A 7,880-nucleotide genomic window follows, 5' to 3' on the forward strand; every position below is an offset into this window, starting at 1 on the left:
GCATGACGCAGACCTGTCGTGACATGGGGTTGGGCCGGCAGTTAGTTTTAGTTTTAGTTAGTTTTAGTTAGTGTTAGTTTTCTTTTCAGCAGTTTGCAGGAAATCTTCAGAAATTGTATGTAGAAAGTAATGTATTAACTGCACTGAGACCTGGAATAGAAATCTGAGGCCCAAGTTTAAAAAATTGGGTTCCTAGACTGTGGGTGAGATTACATGTTAGAGTTAACAACTGCTAATTGTAAGGAATGTTAGTCTGTTAAATTTAAGAAGTGCTAGTGATCAGTCACATGCTCGGGGTTAATACCCTCTCTAATGTGCACTGCTCAAACTTGTGCTAGAGGGATTGGCAAACTGAGTCATGGCTAGATACTGCAAGTCTGTTCCATGCCTACTCTGCTCACCAGGTCTCTAGCCACAGAATAGGCTGGGGACAAGGGGTCCCCCACCCCTCTTAGATTGCCCGTTCTTCCCCCAAATAATCTTGCTTCTTTCCATCAGCACCCAATTGCCCAGCTACTCCCAGATCACTGCCCTGGAACCTCAGTCAGCCCTAGGGTGGTGGTGGCAGCAACAGTGGAAGGAAGGGGTTCCCTCTCCCCCCTGTCCACTCCCAGGCTCCCTGCAGCCCAACCTACCCTACACACCTGGATCCAGCCCAGCAGCTCCTTACCTCCTCTTGCCCTTCCCTCAGTTGTGGGGCTCAGTGGGAGCTGGATCTGGGTATACTGGGTCAACAGGGACCCCAGGAACAGGCAGGGAGATGCACTCCCCTCCATCGGCACTTCTGCTGCTCTCAGGCTGATTATAGTGGCAGGGCAATGATCCTGGGGTGGAGGGGCTGATGGGGACAGAGGGGGTGATCTGGGTGGCATGGAAATGATTTGTGGATGGAGGGGGAATTTGGGGATTGGGAGTGATTTGGGAGGGCAGAGGGAACAGCAGTCCAGCAGCTCACCACCCATCTGCTCGCCCACTCCCTCCCCTTTTCCCTTTCCCCCTTCCAGTTCTCGCCCCCTGACCCTCTTTACCCCTTTTCCTTCCATCCCCACCCATCCGTTGCCCAGCGGTTCTAGCCATCAGTCTAGGCCCATAGAGTCTTGGATAACAGTTAGTTCACCTAGAAGCAGTGCTTCCTGGGATACTGGAGGACAGCAAACTGGTGGTTTTATTTGAGGTAAATGCCCAGAAGTTAACGTAACTCAAGCTATGTAGCACAGCTCTAAAATAATCCTCACCCAAAGTGTTGCAACTTTAATATGCCTAGAGGGCACTTAGCTCTTGTTAATGAACCTTTAATGTGTGATCATCATTCAGGTTTTAAGTGCTCTTAACCTAGTCTAATTGTAACTGTAACGTGTAATCTTATCCTATCTGACCGCTGTAAAGCACAGTGATATTAAGGGTGAGAGTTCTGCAGGTCCTGATTTGATGTTCTGGCCCTTGAAACAGCATTGCTCTTCCTAGTACTTGCAGGCAGCATTCACCTTCAAAATATATTGCCAAACTGGGATTTTCCATAGAAGGATGGTTTGCAGCCTGCTTAGTATGCATCTGGTTATCAAGTTAAGAATTAGTGCTCAGGTTCTTGCTGTGGTTCTTACTTCAGAGGACCCTCTTTCTTTCATCAACGGGAACACAGCTCTGGTTCTCTGTAGCTGACTGGAGACGTGGTGCTCTTTGAAACAAGACCCACAGCAAAGAACTGGCTCACCTTCACAGCCCCACACAGCTGTTTGCTGCAGCTGTATATACCCCTGTCTAGTTTCCAAACTTTCCCCTTTCTGTAGAGGGGTGAGGTAGGGCTGGGGAAAGGGGGTCACAACCAATCCTTGTGAAGAATCCAGTCTCTACTGTCAGGCTGAGACCTGTCCTGCTGTCAGAGCCAGCTGTCCTGCATTACACAGCTACCAGTCCTTAATACCCCAAAAGTGTGACTGGCTGATAATTGCCATGGTGCTGCAGTGTCTTAAGACATCTGAATGGCTAAAGAGGTAATGTAGATGCCTTGTGTATTTATTTGGTGAAAGTATCGAAACTTGCAAGTAATTTGGGAGCATAAATCCCATTAATGCCAATGGGACTTGCTCTCTCTGCTAAACACCTTTGAGTCCTTTTCACAGAAATCCCATTGATACGGATGGAACTTTTATTCCTAAATTACTTAACTATTTGAAAGCTCAACCCATTTTGTTCAGAAGATGATTCAAAAGGTAAAACACCAATAAACAGGGAAATAAGTAAGGAAGCCTTACTGCAGCAAACAGAAAGATAGTTCTGGTAGTTGTTTCTTAGCTTGATATTTCCTTGGTGCTAAGTCACTTCTGGCTGACAAAAAGTACTCCCATAATGAGACAGTAATAAGTATTCTGGAGCAAAGGTTAAGAGCTGATGAATTAGTCAAGAGAACTGGAGATACGCCTGTTCAATTTGTCTGTTTTGTGATAAATAATGTAAGCAATACTGACTGAAAACTGAGAGGAAGGGCTTAGGTTTTAGACAGTGAATATAGAATAAAGTGAATGATTTAGATGCTGGTAACAAAGTTGACTAGTGAGACTAGAAGTGGAAATATATAAAGAAAAATAAAGCATGCTGTATCAGATTCAGAAGGACAGAGGGCTGCCTCCAGCTGAACTAGCAGATGACAAAATTTGTATAGCAGAACTTGAATTCATAATGAAAATAGTAGAGGCTAAAACCAGAGCATACACAAACTAAAACTGAGCAGTTGTGCAAGCTGCTGATTGACCAGGACAGGAATGCAAATGTTTTTTGGTTCGTCTTGTCTTATTTTGCTTTTTTAACAGAATAGCACTTGAAACCATCAAACCTAGAATTTGCCTGAAAGAGAAACTGCAAACAGGACATTGAGATACATGAATAGAAAGCTGAATTGAGGCTGTTCCTAGCCAAAGCACTACAGAGATCTCTAGTTCTCAGTTTGTTTATCTTTTCAGATGAAATCTCAGGAATGGTTGCAATGTGCAATACAGTAAATGGGAAGATTACACGGTTCAAATTCTTTGTTAGAGAAAGTTTCTAGATATTGAGTTGTCATCTGAAAAGACAGAACTTCCAGGTGACCAGCTGAAACCATTGCAACATAGTGTGTGTCCATTACAAGATGAAGGGTAAGCAGCGAATTTGGACAGGATAAAATATAGCATACAGTTAATTTTCAGTCAGGGCCTTTGAAAACAGGCTGTGTTCCGACAATGAAAACTTCCTATATACATAAGGGGTTATAGAAAAGGCCCACTGAGCCAACAAAATCTTCCATGTCCAGTATCTTTCTTGCGGGAGGTCTCACTTCAACTAATGTTTGTGAGTTCACTTTTTTTTTTCTGTAGTTCTGCACATCATTGCACACTACAAGCCCATCACTGATATATGCAACAAAAAAACCTGAACGTGTGGTAGATCTCACACAGTTCTATGCATACAAAAGAGGAACCATCCTTTTTGACTCTGGTGTTCTGGGAGAAAAGCTAGTGTGAAGCAAACAAAATTAAAAAGTAGGAAAAGTGCCCTCTGTTCTTTCATAAATACTGTGTTTATGCATGTAGCTAGATTTGCTATAACTTACAGCAATACCCTTTCTGTAGTGCCTGCCGTGGTACCACAGTGATGTGATGTAGCATACCTTGGTTGATAAGAAAACATTTCCTATATTTTAGAACTGCAGCTCATTGAATGTGTGAACAGGGTGGTATATGCTAGCCTAGCAGAGTGAATGACCTTGAAATATTTTTTTAAAATAATTCCATATTTGTAAGTAAATCTATATTGCCTTTATTCAGCCTGCCTGCAGGCAAACTGTTTCAGTGCAAGCTGACTTAGACTTTGTTCCTCCTCCCTCCAGAGAACAAATTTCTAAAATTTCCTTTCCACCGGAGTACAAGCCTGAGAGAATAATTTTTATCCAGGTAACACGTTTAAGCACAGTTGCCACAGTAATGTTTTGACTTGCTTTCCACTAAGATTTTTATCTGGAATATTTGTGATTTACTCCTTTTGCTGTTCAGTTCATTCCCCAACCCCCTCAACTTTCTGAATCCCAATTTTTTGAAAAATACATGTATTGTCCCAAATCTTTGATCGTTCGGTTTTTACTCTCATTGGGTTTTTCTTTCCCTCTACCATCCAGATGTTTGTTTTCCCTTTATCTGATCATTATGTGGTATAATAGCTTCATTGAAAAAATATTTTCTGTGCCTTGTTTGCCTGAGCAATTTCCTTGAAAGGGAAGGAGAATTTCATAACTGACTATCTCTGTCACTTGTCATATTGGAGCAGCCCCTGGTGACTGCTTCATAGCAGCTGAGACCTAGAGTACAATATAATTTTAATGTGACAGTTATTGATTTTGACAGTATCAGCCAACCAAGGAAAAAGTAGGTTACTGGAGCTTAAATTATCATCACAAAAGGGCAAAACTATACTTAAAATATCTCCCTTGATAGACAAATGAGGAAGAGAGAAAAACTTTCTGCATGGGTAGAAAAAATGTTGCTCACCATCAGATACCAGCTACTCTTGTAAAAGCATATAGGGAACACCATTTGTTGTTGGCTCCCTTTGTTCTGTTATATAGCCACTGCACAGCTTAGGATCACTTGCATTTCAAATTTGTTTGCTGTTTTCATGATAAAGCCTTTGCATCTCAGCTATTTTTGAGCTGAACATGGTACACAAGCTGCTACTCCTTCTGTGATGGTGTTTTTTTCTTTTGGATTGCTTATATTAGCAAAACTGCTGCAGATTTGAGTAATTGGAAAAAAATATGCTTTTGTAGTTTCAGATATTTTAAAAAGCATGTAGGCCTTAGTCTTTAGAAACTACTTTCTGCTGAAAGAAGCCATGACATGTACAGATATTCACTCTCCCATAAGGTAAGTCAGGACATGCCCCTTTTTTGAGTGGGACTGCATGCAGGCACAGAGTCGGCTATTATTAAGTTTTTGTTTGTTGACACCCTATGTTTAACAAATGTATCAAGATTCGTTTGGGTTTGGGATGGTTAAAATGCAAACAAAAGTGTCCTGTGATTCATTGATCACGTTGATGTAGCACAGGGCTACTCAACCCCCAGCCTGCAAGCCAGTTCTGGCCTCCAGTGCCATGTAATCCAGCCCACAGGGCTCCTCATGGATGCCATTGCCACATGCTCCAGATTTCTCCTGCAGGGTGGTATGGGCCTGATTCCAGTGTGTAGAATCAGGAGGAGGTAGCATGGGGCCCCAAAGCCTGATCCCAGCACATGGGACTAGATGGAGTCAGCCAAGGCCCCAGAGCCTGATCCATGTGGGAACAGGTAGGGGTGGCATGGAGCTCCAGAGCCCAATCCCAGCATGCAGGACTGGGTGGAGGCAGCACAGGGCCCCAGGGCCCAATTTCAGCATGCTGGGCTGGTTAGAGCCAGCACAGGGCTTTGATCCCAACATGCAAGGTTGGGTGGAAGTGGAACAGGGCTCCAGAGTCTGATTCCAGTGCATGGGGGGACCAGCCAAGGCCACATGGGACCTGATCTGGGCACATGGAATCTGATCCAGCCCACAGACCATCTTTATGTCACTCATCTAGCTCATGAGTCCAAAAGGCTGAGCACCGCTGATATAGCATACCAGGACTGTATCATATTAAGTATCACAAGAGAAGGCTAAGGGGGGACCTGGTGACTGTCTATAGACTCACTAGGGGGGACCAGAGGGGTTTGGGGGAGACGCTGTTTCCCCTAGCGCCCGCTGGCATAACAAGGAGAAATGGGCACAAGCTGTTGGAGAGGAGGTATAGATTGAACATCCGCAAAAACTACTTCACCGTTAGGGCGGCTAGGAGCTGGAACCAACTTCCAAGGGAAGTGGTGCTGGCCCCTACCCTGGGGGTCTTTAAGAAGAGGCTGGATGCCCACCTAGCTGGACTCGTTTGAGTCCCATTTCTCTTTTTGGGGTTTTTGTTGTTCTCCCGCCCTGGCGGGGGGTCGGGCTAGAAGATCTACTAGGTCCCTTCCGACCCTTAATCTATGAATCTATGAATCTATAAGTAAAAAAGTATATCAAAGATATTGATAGACATTGGTTTTGGGTGGGGAGGGTTTTTTGTTTGTTTGTTTTGTTTTGCATACAACTTTAAAGAAAATACAAATAGGTCTGTTCTGGGCATAGTATAAATGCACAATAAAAAAAAGGTCAGCTCTCTCCTGAATAGTGTACAATCTAATAAAAGAAAAAAAATGGCTACAACAAGCAGTAGGAGTGTAATTTAAGACAGTTTCATGAGGCAGTTATGAAAGAGATCAGCACAGTAGGTTGTTGTTGCAGCATCAAAACTACCTATGCCTTTTCTTTTTCATTTCACGTTTTCACTACTGTGTACAATTGAGAGAAACAGTATCATTTTTGTTTTTAATTTAAAATACAAGTAGCAGCAGCTCTGTGCCCAGAAAGAACAACTGTGTTAGACAAACAGGGAATCACAGATTTCTCTCTCTGTGTGGCTATCAAATTATTGAAAATGACATTTGGGGGAGGCGCTGATCAAGTATTGAACAATTCCTATATAATAGTGGGGTTTGTCCGTACCTGGTTCAGTCACAACAGTAAGTTGTAACTGAGTAGAAGCCCTAATAACCCTGAAAACACTTTGGAGCTTAGTGGTCAAAGAGAGGAGAGATTACTTGCCACCCGTCTCTTTTAGTACTCACACAAAATTTTGTTTTCTTTTTAACCAGGAATTTTTCTCTAGTTCTTTCTTCCTCCCTGGCTCTTGGGCTTTGCTACAGTAACCTTACTGGCCGCAGCCTGGGGAAAGGTCTAATGGTTGCTCAGGATTCTTGACCCTTGCCTTAAATCCTATGGCATGTGCACAGATGTCAGAGCTGCTCTGCTCTCATACATGCTGAATCTAACTCTCCTCAGATTTAGTCTGAGTGATGCGGTCAGCAGAGTCAGATCAGCTAGGGGCTATGTTCTTCCTACCTCTACCATCCATGGCTCCTTTGGACCATCTAAGGAAAAACTAGTGTGGCTTCCACTACAGCCTCTTACAGATGTTCAGTTTCTCCTGGGAGAGTTGCTGCTCTCCAGGGAGAAACCATGAGTGTACAGATGTTCAGGCTTTTTCTCCCAGAGTAAAAATGGCCACTTCAAGGGAAAAATAACCTGGAAACAACCAGGGTTAAATCACTTCCAGGAGAGTTTCTCCTGGGAGAGCGAGTATCTGTACATGTCATGGCTTTTTTTAGAAGAGAACATAACCCTTCAGCTTCTCCCCCCACCCCACAGGGAGCTAGTGTGTCCCTTGCTGGACTGTGTTGTTCCAGAACATTCCCCCTTTGCAAACCCCACTTTTAGCTGCTGGGAAATACAGGCTGACTATGGGTGGCTTGAGTCAGCCAGTCAGGGCTGTCCTGTGCACAGCTGTGAACTTTCTCCAGGCAGACTAAGGAAGCCTGCAGAGCATGCTGAAATGTGTGCTCAGGGCTGTGAGCTCTCTGGTCTCTCAGCATTGCAGGCTCTCCACTCTTCAGGGTCTCAGCATTCAAATGTCTGTACACGTTGCTCAAGATAAGTTTCTGTACCTGGAGAGCAAGCCTGGGCGAATTCTCCCTGGTCACTGCCTATATGAATGCCATTCAGCCAAATGTGACTTAATGGTGTATGCTTTTTTTAAAACCTTTTCCTCTTGGCCATGTCCTCTTCCTTCCAACCTTCCCAAAATAATATGAAATAGAATTAATCATGGGCATGACTCAGGGTGAAGAATGAGTTATATGGTAATGTTATGACAGATAGTAGTAAGATTTTCCTTACCCAGTAAAGCTCAATTGTTGTTCAGGTTTCTTTTTTTTTTTTTTTTTTTTTTTTTTTTTTTTTTTTTTT

At 43.5% G+C, this 7,880-nt stretch overlaps 1 protein-coding gene across 6 annotated transcripts in view; it reads left to right on the top strand.

Annotated features, from left to right (window-relative positions):
• NHSL1 (NHS like 1) overlaps positions 1 to 7,880 on the top strand; it is a 227,253-nt gene that overhangs the window by 193,582 nt on the left and 25,791 nt on the right. The gene's annotated exons all lie outside the window — the stretch shown is intronic.

The sequence above is a fragment of the Gavialis gangeticus genome, unplaced genomic scaffold (assembly GCF_001723915.1).
Source record: "Gavialis gangeticus isolate Ggan-Ray unplaced genomic scaffold, GavGan_comp1, whole genome shotgun sequence".
NCBI classification, from domain to species: Eukaryota; Metazoa; Chordata; order Crocodylia; family Gavialidae; genus Gavialis; species Gavialis gangeticus.